We start from the raw sequence: 12,255 nt of genomic DNA, 5'->3' as shown, positions 1-12,255 counted from the left end.
CATCTGCCTGCTAATGGACAAGCTTTCTTTCTGCCTCTGACCTGGTTGGAGTCGTGTCAGCCTTCTTATTTTCTTAAATAAATAAATCATAAATAGATAAATATGTAATATAACAGTAATAATGGTGGTGATGATGGTGGTTTTAGTTGTGAACAGAAACTCCTGAGCAAAGCTGAGATGGTTCAGAGTGAATGTTCCCACCTGGCTGAGAAGGTCCTGCGGTTCAGCAGCCTCGAGTCTCTGCAGAGCTGGAACAACATTCTTCTTCATGTCAGGCTGAAAGTGAAAACCTGCTGACGACAAAGAGATCCCGAGCTGACTGTTTGAGAAGTCAAAAAGAAAACGGAAATCATGTTATGCACTGACTGTTAGCTCATGGTGACGGACGGACACGGTCACTTGTCCATTCACACCTGTACTCTGCTGTCATGTGTGATTGGCTCTCAGGATGGATGTTAATGTCAGGTTTGAACAGGGTGTGAGAGTTAGCTGACCAGCAACCTGCAGTCTCCTCCTCCTCCTCCTCCTCCTCCTCCTCCTCTCATTGTTCCAACTTCTCCTTCACTTCTTCCTCCTCACTCTGAGTGACTCTTCTGTCAGGAGGTGTCTAACATCACTACAGCAGGTACTAAAAGCCAGCTGCTCTTTGTGTGTGTGTGTGTGTGTGAGCGTGTGTATGTGTGTGTGTGTGTGTGAGCGTGTGTGTGTGAGCGTGTGTGTGACCGTGTGTATGTGTGTGTATGTGTGTGTGAGCATGTGTATGTGTGTGTGTGTGTGAGCGTGTGTGTGACCGTGTGTGTGTGTGTGTATGTGTGTGTGAGCGTGTGTGTGTGAGCATGTGTATGTGTGTGTGTGTGTGAGCGTGTGTATGTGTGTGTGTGACCGTGTCTATGTGTGTGTGTGTGTGTGAGCGTGTGTGTGTGTGTGTGTGTATGTGTGTGTGTGTGTGTGTGTTGAGGGTCAGACCGTAAAAATGTGTCCATCTGTTTGTAGGAGGTCCAACAGTTGTGTCCTCAGAGGGGAGGAGTGTATGTTAGTGTTGACTAATGAGTGTGTATTGTGTTTCTGTCACAGTGTGTTAGCTGAGTCAGATGTGTGTGTGTGTGTGTGTGTGAACCTGAATGAAGTGCGAGTATTAATTAGCTTCAGTTTGCTCTCAGTCATTTTTAAAGACTTGTTCAGAATGTCTAACCTGATTTGTTTGTGAACCCAAGTGGTGTCCAGTCATTGGACTTCTGTGCTAATCACAAAGCAAACACCATGTTCGAACATAAGGGTGCACCTGGCGCCAGGACACTCCGGGTCGCAGGCGGATGATCGACTTTGCGGTCTGTGGCCGTATGTTCAGGACACTCGGGTAAAGAGGGCAGCAGAACTGTCACCTGATCACCACCTGGTGTCCTGACTCTGACTCTGTCAGGATGGTCTTCAACTCCCCATCTCGGTTAGCTCAGTCAGCTCAGGTAGCTAAGTTAGCTCAGTTAGCTCAGTCAGCTGCAGTATCTCAAGTATATTGGTTAGCTCGATTAGCTCGGTTAGCTCAGTTAGCTCGGTTAGCTCAGTCAGCTCAGGTAGCTAAGTTAGCTCAGTCAGCTGCCGTATCTCAGGAATCTCAGTTAGCTCAGGTATTTCAGTTAGCTCGGTTAGCTGAGTTAGCTCAGGTATGTCAGTTAGCTCAGGTAGCTGAGTTAGCTCAGGTATGTCAGTTAGCTCAGGTAGCTCAGTTAGCTCGGTGAGCTGGGGGTCGCAGGAGGAGTCCTGGTGTGCTGCTGGACGGTGAAATGCTGACACTTGTGATCTGTGTGCTGTAAATCAGCACGTGTGATTTCTCAGAGAATCTGACCCAGGGTCAGCTATAACTGCACAGAAATGTCCATTTTTACGTTGATGGTCTTGTTTCAGCTCCTTGTAGCTGCTTTTAATAAATTTGTTTCTCCTCATCCTCTTTTTGTTTTCTTTTATTTTCACTAGTATTTGTCTACGCACACACGCGCGCACACACACACACACACTGTGTTTGTCTTTTGTCTGAGCTGCAGCTGATGAAAATGTAGTTTCTTTTGTGTTGCAGTTTGTTGATGAAAAGACCCTGAGCACAAACAGACTCGTCTACATCTGTCCTCCTTTTCTTTCCCTGTTTTCCACCTGAATCACACAATCAGAGCTGCTGTCATCCACATTCAAATCCTCCACATTAACAGACTCGCTCTCTGCCTCATTGTCTGTTTCTTCCTCATTATGAACATGTTTTGTGTGGTTTAATGGATAAATCAGGTTTTTTTTAAACAGATTTTCTGCTGTTTTTGTTGCTGCAGCATCCAAACATGAAAACATTTCTTTTCAAACATAATGAGTCTGTTTGCGTTCGTGTTCCTCTGCTGTCTTTGTGACTGAGGTTCTGAGCAGCATTTATTGGTAATTTTGCTGTTTGTGTGATCCAATCAGAGAGTCAAATCTGATGTCTTCAGGCAAACCATTCAGTCAGTCAGTAAGATTCAAGAAGAATCCGTCGTCGCAACCAGATACACAGGAAGTGTTCAGATCCTTCACTGAAGAAAAAGTACCGACAAAGTACTACCTGTGAAAGTCCTGCATTTTAAATGTGACTTAAGTAAAAGCATATAATCCTGGTTATACTTGCATATATAATGTGTTTAAAGTACTCAAGATCAGTTTCCACCTTCAGGCCATGAGACTCCTGAACAGAACAGAACTGTACCTGTAGCACAAGGCACAGAACACCTGCTTAAAGCCACATTTTAAGCATTCAGTTGAACTTCCATCCATCCATCCGTTTTCTATACCGCTTATCCATCAGGGTCGTGGGGGAGCTGGAGCCTATCCCAGCTGACTACGGGCGAGAGGCGGGGTTCACCCTGGACTGGTCGCCAGTCAATCGCCGGGCCGACACACAAAGACAAACAACCACACACTCTCACACTCACACCTAGGGGGCAATGTAGAGCAGCCAATTAACCTAATGTGCATGTTTTTGGTATTGTGGGAGGAAGCCGGAGAACCCGGAGAAAACCCACGCAGGCACAGGGAGAACATGCAAACTCCACATAGAAGGGCCCAGACCGGGATTGGAACCTGGAACCCTCTGGCTATGAGGCGACAGTGCTAACCACTGCACCACCGGGCCGCCCTTCAGTTGAACTTATTTCTCTAATTTTATTTCTCTCGTTTTGTTGCGTTCTTTTTTCTTTTCCTGTTTAGTAAGAATTTCACAGTCCAAACCGTGTCTTTACTGTGCATGTGACAAATGACATATGAATGTTGAAAATGTCCCCAGTGACAGTCCGACACGGGCCAAAGGCGAACCCGTTCAGCGTTCAGGTGGACGACACATTTGGCCACATGTGGACGCCTTCGATTGGCTGATGGTTTCCCTTTCCCTCTCGCCGTCTTCAGCTCGCTTGCTTCCGTCTGCGGGAAGCAACAGGACCGAGTTTATCCTTCTGCTCTGCTGCGCTTTGCCTTCAGACATCTTGAGGAGACCGTCGTTCTTCGGTTCTACGATGTGGGCCTCTCAGCTGGTTGTCATAGCAACGCCAGGCTAAGCTGCAGCGACATCATCTTCAACACGGCATAAACACGGGATCAGATACCGTGCTCTCGATCAGCCTATTGATTAATCTTCACCTAGAAAGTTTAAAAGCGTTGTGACAAGTGCTCATTGGTGTCCCAGAGTCCAGAGTCACGTCCTCAGGCTGCTTCTTTTGTGCAACCAACAGTCCAGAACCCAAAGACAAACAGCATCATCATCATCACCATCATCGTCATCAATTACCAAAGAGTCGGCAGCTGACTTTCTTTAGATCGCCTACTCGACGGCTGCACTGCTGAACCGAACAGGACAAAGGACTACAGGACAAAGCAACTCTCTGACCAATCAGGGCTCTGCAACGTCTTCACTCCGCCTGTCAGCTCACAGCAGCTGAAATCCACAACCAAAGCAGAGCGTTTTGTACCCGGAAATGAGGCGGCGAGCACAGAATGTACTCCCAGCTCCTCACAACTTACAGTGAGGTACTGGAGTAAATGTACTGCGTAACACCCTGCTGAATACTGTAGCAGTATGTGTACTATGAAACCATCTGGAAATGACGCTTGTTCAGCGGTTTGAGTTTCAGCTGCAGGCTTAACTTCTGAAGGTGAAAGGCAGCTCAGTGAGGGGAAAACCTGCACACACACACACACACACACACACACCTCACTGTGACAGGTAGTGTTTTTGATCTCACTGTTCAGCTCTGACCGTGGGCTCAGTGAGGGCTGTGATTGGCTTAGAGCAGTCAGCTGTCAGTCACAGGAAGGTGTGTGTGTGTGAGTGTGAGTGTGAGTGTGTGTGTGTGTGTGGAGGGGGTGCATTCTGATTCTGTTTCTATTTGTTGTAAAGCACTTTATGACGTTTGATTTCATTTTCAACATTTGATTTCATATTTTTCTGAAACGTGTCTCATTCCTCAGACCAACAACTGAACATGAAGCACGAACACACACACACACACACACACACACACACACACACACACACACACACCTCCCGTCTGCGTCCAACCAGAGGACACTACAGGTGGACAATCACAACAGCATCAGTGTGTTCGCTCCACCCGAACTCAGTCTCCCAACAAAGACCTGACATACAAGATCATGAGCCAGCCGGGAATAAAACCTGAACAGCCAGTAGCAACAGACAGACAGACAGACAGACAGGCAGGCAGACAGGCAGGCAGGCAGTCAGAGAGACAGACAGCAGTAATTTTGCGCTGTGGGGTTCGGTCATTTAAACGGCCTCTTTATAAATGACACAGTAATGTATTCAAAGCCTACCTGCTCCATTAGCAACCCCTACTGAGACACACACACACACACTCTCACACACGCTCACACACACACACACACACACACTCACGCGCTCACACATACTCACACACACTCTCACACACGCTCACACACACACACATACTCACGCGCTCACACACACACACACACACACACACTCACACACACTCACACTCTCTCTCACACACACACACACACTCACAGTGTCAGTGTAGTGGGGGTGGATGATTTCAACTCTCTCAGGCTCTCAGGTCAATTAGCAGATAACTGGTGGACAAGCGCACATTTGATTGGATAATTAAGCAATTATCAATTAGAGGACCGAGAGGACAGGAAGTGCAGGACACTGACCCCGGCACACACACACTACACACAACACGACATCATTTCATCCTACTGCACATCTGAACTCCAGATACAATCTGAGTACACAGTGAGGAGGTAAACATCCAGTACATCAAGTACTCACCAAATACACTCCTGGTACACTTCAGATACAGTCTGGATACACACAAGGTGTACTTCAACATCTCTCCAGGTACACATGAAGCCCTCACCCCTCCCCTCCTCCCTCCTCTCCTCTCCTCACGATCCTCCCTCCTCTCCTCCTCACCCCTCCTCCCTCCTCTGCTCTCCTCACCCCTCCTCCCTCCTCTGCTCTCCTCACCCCTCCTCACCCCTCTGCTCTCCTCACCCCTCCTCACCCCTCCTTTCTCCTCTCTTCCTGTGTTAATTGCAGGGTAGCAGTGGAGGTGAAGGGAGTGTTGCATTCGCGGTGCGGGGCGTCCAGGAGGAGTCAACCCTGTCATTTAGCTCTCTGGCTCTGGGCTCAGACCGGCAGGGAAGCTGAAGATTTTCCCAGCATGCCATGGGCCAGAGTGGACCGAGCCGATCCACGGTGGGCGCCTAATGGCAGCTCTCTCTCTCTCTCTCTCTCACACACACACAGACACACACACACACACACACCACAGTGGGCCTTAATGACAGCTGCCTTTTAATGCTGCACTGAAAGGGGAGGTTACCTTTTGTGTGTGTGTGTGTGTGTGCATGCGTGTGTGTGTGTGTGTGTGTGCGTGTGTGAGCCACAGGGGCACTTGTCAGCCTGAAGGGGGATCATTTTGTGGCTGCTTTCTGTCTGAATGTGAATGAATTCTTTGTGTGTGATTTGAGCAGCAGGTTGGAACCTGACGGTTCTCCTCTTACAGAGGAAACACTCAGAACAAGTGAATTAAACCTTTTTCATCAGCAGACAAAAATAAAGCTGCTGCCACTTAGCACTGAGCCGCTGGAAATTTCTGCACAGCGTCGTCCTAAAGTGAAAGTTAATTACAGGACATTTCATGAAGTCCGTGGATTTCCTGCTTCCTGTTTCTGGTGTTATTTCTTACTCTTACTGTCCACTTCCTGCCCGGTTTTACCAAACCAGCCAATCAACAGCATCTTGGCAACAGAAAAACAGAACTGTGATCCGTCCAAAACGCCTGCAGTCATTCAAGAGTTGAGAGAACAGAAAGCCGAGACAGACGGGAAGAGTCCAAAGCGTTTCTGTGGCAGTTTGTCAGAAACCTGTCGAGGTATCAGACGGAGAAAATCCTCGCGTCGTCTCGCCTCACGCTGGCTGAAGCCTCGCCGAGTCGCTCTGCTGGACTTTGCGTTGCTGTCGCTGACGAACAGCACACGTACTTCTGATATTTGGCTGCTTTGTGTGATTCATGCGACGACTGTGTTCCTCACGTCTCCGACCGAACGCGGTCCGCGGGGAGACGCTCTCCGGCCTGCGACTGAGGCGAGGCCGTCGTGTTTGATACATCCATGTTGTCCGTCCACAGGCCAGACTCGACCTTCCAAAGATGGCGCTGACGGCCCCTGAGAAACATGTGAGGAGCCTCTGGGTTTTCCACAGGAAGCTGAAGGCTGAAGACACGTCTCATCACTGCAGACACATGTGGACGGACCAACAGGAAGTGAGACAGCATCACGACTGAGGAAATCATCAGTGGCACTGAGCTGTCAACCTGCCATCATTACACACGCAGACTGTGTGTGTGTGTGTGTGTGTGATTTAGTCTTAAGGAGATCAGTTTATTGTCTCTATTATGTGTCTGTCATCCGTCAACCTCTGTCAGTCTGTCTGTTAGCTCCTCCTCACTGACTGACAGACTGACATTAGAAAGCAGTTAGACACTCAGTGGGTAGAAGCTGCAGCTGTAATTACACACACACACACACACACACACACACACGTACGGATGGGGAGTGGTGTGCTGATGGGGAGTTGGTACTAAAAGTAAAGTGTGAGTCAAACCCTCAGGTGTTGCCATGGAAACTGAGCTAAAGCTTTTGAAAAAACTTTAAAGTTTGCCTGTAAAGCACAAAAAAATTTAAATGGCGGCTCAGGATTTTCCCTTTGCACAAACGGGACAATGTCCTCTGAGACGAGTACAGCAAAACTGTACTCACACGCAGTACTTGTACAGGAAGATGTTTCCAACACGTGGAAATGGCCGTCGGCTGCTTCCTGCCTCCGCTGAACGATAAACTGATTTCAAAGAGAATAAAGTGAATATTTATTGTTTACATCCAGATGATGCTGGAAGCTTTTAAACCTGAGACGTGTTTAAAAGAGACAAAGAAGAAGTTCAATAGCTGCCATTAAAGAGAGAGGCGGAGGTCTGCCATTAGCATCAGGAGCTGCTGCCGCTTTGCTCTCCATTATGAGACAAAGTGACTCTGAAGGACAGGACGACCTCAGTGTGTGCGTGAACTAAAGGACCAGCCTCACAAGGCTGACTCCAGTGGCCTTGGACATAATTGCTCGTCACTGATAATGACTTTCTCCTGATTGAGCTCTTCATTTAGAAACAAACACACACACACACACACACACACACACACTCCTGTTGCTGACAGGTACATTCACATGCAGATAAAGCGAATTAAAAGCTCTCATCTCTCTCTGGCCTTGTGGCAGAGCCTCAGCAGCAGGTGGAAGAACCCAGTCGGGTTTTTATCTTCATGGCTGCAACGTCTCCACTCGGAGGGGGACGGACGGGGACAGAGGGGGATGGAGGGAGGCTGGGGGGGGCGGAGGGGGATGGGGGGAGGCTGAGGGGGGACAGAGGGAGGCTGGGGGGGACGGAGGGGGATGGAGGGAGGCTGAGGGGGGACAGAGGGAGGCCGAGGAAGGCTGAGGGGGGACGAAGCGGGACGGAGGGACACAGAGGGAGGCCGGTCACTTCACCTCACACAGCACAACACAACCTTCTCCTGCTCCTCGGCAGCTTCAGCAGGTCACCGCAGCCTTCGCGTCCCACGCGGCGGCCGTTTGTCAGGCAGACACGTGGACGCTCACGCGTGTCATAAACCAGACAAGAGAGAGCAAAAACAAATGAGGAGAAGCACAAACAATATTCACATGGACAACACAAATCAAAGGGAAACAGGAATTAAAGACCGTAGACCAGTTCAAGTCCTGATCAATCAGACTGATGATCAATCTAATCTATTGATACTGTAAACTCAGAAGTTCAGTCACGTGGGAGGAGCCGAATGACTTCAGGGATTAATCGATCTTCAGGTTTTTGGATTTTTTGCTTGTTCCATCCCAAACTGTGAAATTACTATTGATTTAGCCTATTTTAGCAACCTTAGCTGCTGCGCTAATCAAAAGACTCTACGGAGACAGTCAGCTGTTGTCAGATCACCAACATGGCCGTCATCTTCTCTGTGGGTGGGCGGAGCCGGCTGATCTGGGGTCAGTGGCGGTCGATATTCAATCTCCTCGGTGAGCTGGAAAAAATGAGTCCATCAGAGAGACGAAACAGAAGTGTGTTCATCTGGAAGAGGCTCGGGCCTGAATGCGGAGGGGACACAAACTGGACTCCAGTAACCTCTGAGGGTCTCCTAGATCCCAAAAGATCCCAAAAGGCAGACCAGACCTCCACCACAGCCTCATAAAGAGCACTGAGAGCCTCACTGAGAGCCTGAAGGCTACCGGCTCCACTCAAACCGGTTCTCCCGGTTCTCCCGGTTCTCCCGGGCTCTAAGTGTCGCCCCCCCCCACACTGCAGCTAGTGATCAAAAGCCTCCGCTGAGCGAAGTCCTGCCGGCTGTGGCTTCCTCTGCAGCAGGTCATGTGACTGATGATGTCGGAAAAAATCTGCTGCCTTCACTTTCGTCAGAAACATGGCAGTCCACTCAAACTGCTTCCTCATGGATCAGCTGACACCTGGAGACACCTGGAGACACCCGGGGACACCTGGAGACATTTTTACAGACCTGCTGGTGTTGGGACTCCCCATCAGTGTGAGGGGCTCATGAGATGTGATGGAGGAGGATGCTGCTCTTCATCACCGCTCACATGACGACTTCCTCCTGCTGTGATGTCATCATTAGGCAGAATTAGCTGCTACGCTACATGGTGATGGATAAAGAGCTGCCTTATCTGATACACACTCAGGTAACTCACCAGGTGTGTGTGTGTGTGTGTGTGATGTGATCTCAGTTTCTGTTGGTGACCTCAGTCCTGACCCCTCCCACCTGCACCGTCATCAGGTAACTCACCTGAACGCCAGCAGAGTCAAAGGTCAAAGCACAACTTTCCCATGCTCCTGCTTCTCCTCCTGCTCCTCCTCCTCCTGCTGCTCCTCCTGCTCCTCCTGCTGCTCCTCCTGCTCCTCCTCCTGCTGCTCCTCCTGCTGCTCCTCCTGCTCCTCCTCCTGCTCCTCCTCCTGCTGCTCCTCCTGCTCCTCCTCCTGCTCCTCCTCCTGCTGCTCCTCCTCCTGCTGCTGCTCCTGCTGCTCCTCCTCCTCCTGTTTATTGTTTTGGAAGTTAAAGGCCAAACAGGAAACATCTTTTGTTTTTCTGAGCTTGTTCTGCCTCGAACACAGAAACCGACGCGTCATGAGCGCCACCCGGTGGCCGACTCTTCATTCCTGTCACCTGTTTGATCACCACTGCGTTCACCTCATCTTGCTGTTGTGGATTTACTGTTCAAGGTTCAACAAGTTGGCAGATTTTTCTTGAATTCCTCTGAAAAGCAGCACCGACATTTTGACGTTTTGATGTTTTGTCTGAGGACAAAGTGAGGCTGCGGCTCTGATTGGCCACTTCATGGGGCCCACAGGAAGCAGTCGATAAAATCTTTACTTCACCTGATATCTAAACATTAAAATCATGTTTAATGACCAAACACCAAATCATACAAATACTACAAACAAATACTTGATACATTAACAGGTCATCTAATGAGCAAAAAAAAAAGTCAGACAGCAGAATGAAAACCACAAGAACATCAAAGAGGAGGAGGAGGAGGAGGAGGAGGAGGGGGGGAGGAGGAGGAGGAGGAGGAGGAGGAGGAGGAGGGGGGGAGGAGGAGGAGGAGGAGGAGGGGGGAGGTCACACAGCAGAAAGGCCTTCACACACACACTCACAGTGACCGGTGTGTTTTGTCCTGTAATAACCTGCAGACAGCAGCCAAGGGCAGCACCTGAACACCACGCACACACACGCACACTCGATTATGAGTTATTGATTTCTCTGAAGTGGCAGCAGTAATTGTCAGACTGTGTGTCCTCAGTGTCCACCTGCTGTCTGAGGACAGGCTAATGCTAACACAAGCTACCTGCTGCAGTCGATGTGTGGCGCTTGTTATTAGCCTGCTTGCAGCCCGTCCGGGTGGCGACTGTCCACGGGAGGTTCTGATCCTCACCAGCGGGTGCGACGTGAAAGGAAGCCGCGTGTGCGGATGCTGTGGCCGTCTTGGCTTGTCGTGACTCCGGGGGGCAAACAGGTGGAGTGCGGGTGAAGCTCAGGTGAGCTGAGACTCACTCACTGAGCTCAAAGCTAACTGGCTAAGCAGTAGTACATTACAGTGGATTTCAGCAGCTCCGCGATAAAGTCACCGTTTAATCCCAAAAGTCCAAAGTTCTTTTTCTTAAAGTCGCAGTGTGTACTTTCTGCCACCAGGGGTCTCACAAATGACTCGGTGTACTTCAACACACACTGAATGCATTTCCCAGAGACAAAACCTGCATGAGCACCACCCTCACAACTGACAGTCCAGCTAACTGTCCCACGGTCACATGTCCAGACTAAACGTTTGCTTTGGACTTCTTTGTCAAACGTTCTCATCACACTCGACTTCCTTAAATCTGAGGTCATCGTTCACATAAGCTAACTGATGACTCTCTGGACTCCCCGAGTGGGTCCGCATGTCTGTAGGCCTCATGTACTTTGACCCCTGACAGACGGGAGACGGTTTGTCCACCGCGTGTGCAGGGACAGTCAGTGAGAACTCTGGTTTCCTGCCTGTCTGACGCGGATCCGAACGCCTCCTGCATCAGTCGATGAGACCTCAGCTGAACATTCAGAGGTTCGTGTTGAACTTGTGGCTTCACTGAATCAGCAGCTGCAGCTCAACAGGAAACTCCTGTAGGAGTCAGCTGATCTGAGGTCAGGCTGGACAACAGGGGACACTTTACTGCAGTCTGACTACTGAGAGTACTTTTATTATATTTTACCTTCATTTCAGGACTGTGTGGTAGCAGTACTTTTACTGTAGTAAAGTGTGTGAGTACTGTGGGATCTGCAGTGTGCGTGTGGTAATGCGATCACACACCCGAGATGCAAATTCAAATCTGCCGACCTCGACAGTCTGGAACTGAAATGTTTGCATTTTCCCGTCCTCGTGCGTGAAGGCCTCAGCGGCGTGGACAGATGAACCGCCATGAGGCCGAGCGCAGCGAGCAGCTTCATATCAACCTTGACGTTTGACTGATCACTTCAGCTTACAGTCTGAAGTATTTTTACTTCGTGGCTGTGTAATAGAGGACAGTAGTTGTACAAGCCACACAGAGAGCTTCACAATGCTGGGCTGATTTATTAAACATCTTCTACAAAAACACAAGATAGAAAATTATTTCACTTTGTCATAACTTTATAGACACCGAGAGACAAAACACACACGGCGACGCCGTCCTGCCTTTAACACACTGCTGACCAACACACAAAACAGAGTGAAAATCAGGTTTCTAGCGAAGCAGCTGCTGCAGGCGAGTGGCGCCGCCTGCTGGACACTTTCAGTCATTACAGCATCTCCGACAGAGACGTTCAGTGACACAAAGATGAGAGTTAAACTTTCTGTCTGTAAAATCACACCTTAAAAGCATGAAGACAGCAGCGTCCACACAACACACACATCATGTGACACGAGGAGAATCTGTGATTGGTCACTCTGAAAGCTGAGAGGAGGAAGAGGAGAGTAAAAAAGGAAAGAAAAGCACAGAGCTCAGGTCACATGTCTAAAACAAAGTGCTGTTCATCTTCTTCACCTGCTGAGCGCAACACGACTGACAGGTTAGATGTGTTTCAGACACGTGACCCTGCAGTGGGACGGTGTCCACT

The sequence above is a fragment of the Scatophagus argus genome, chromosome 4, assembly GCF_020382885.2.
Source record: "Scatophagus argus isolate fScaArg1 chromosome 4, fScaArg1.pri, whole genome shotgun sequence".
NCBI classification, from domain to species: domain Eukaryota; kingdom Metazoa; phylum Chordata; class Actinopteri; family Scatophagidae; genus Scatophagus; species Scatophagus argus.
The sequence above is the reverse complement of the archived record's forward strand: the minus strand, read 5'-3'. Positions refer to the sequence as shown.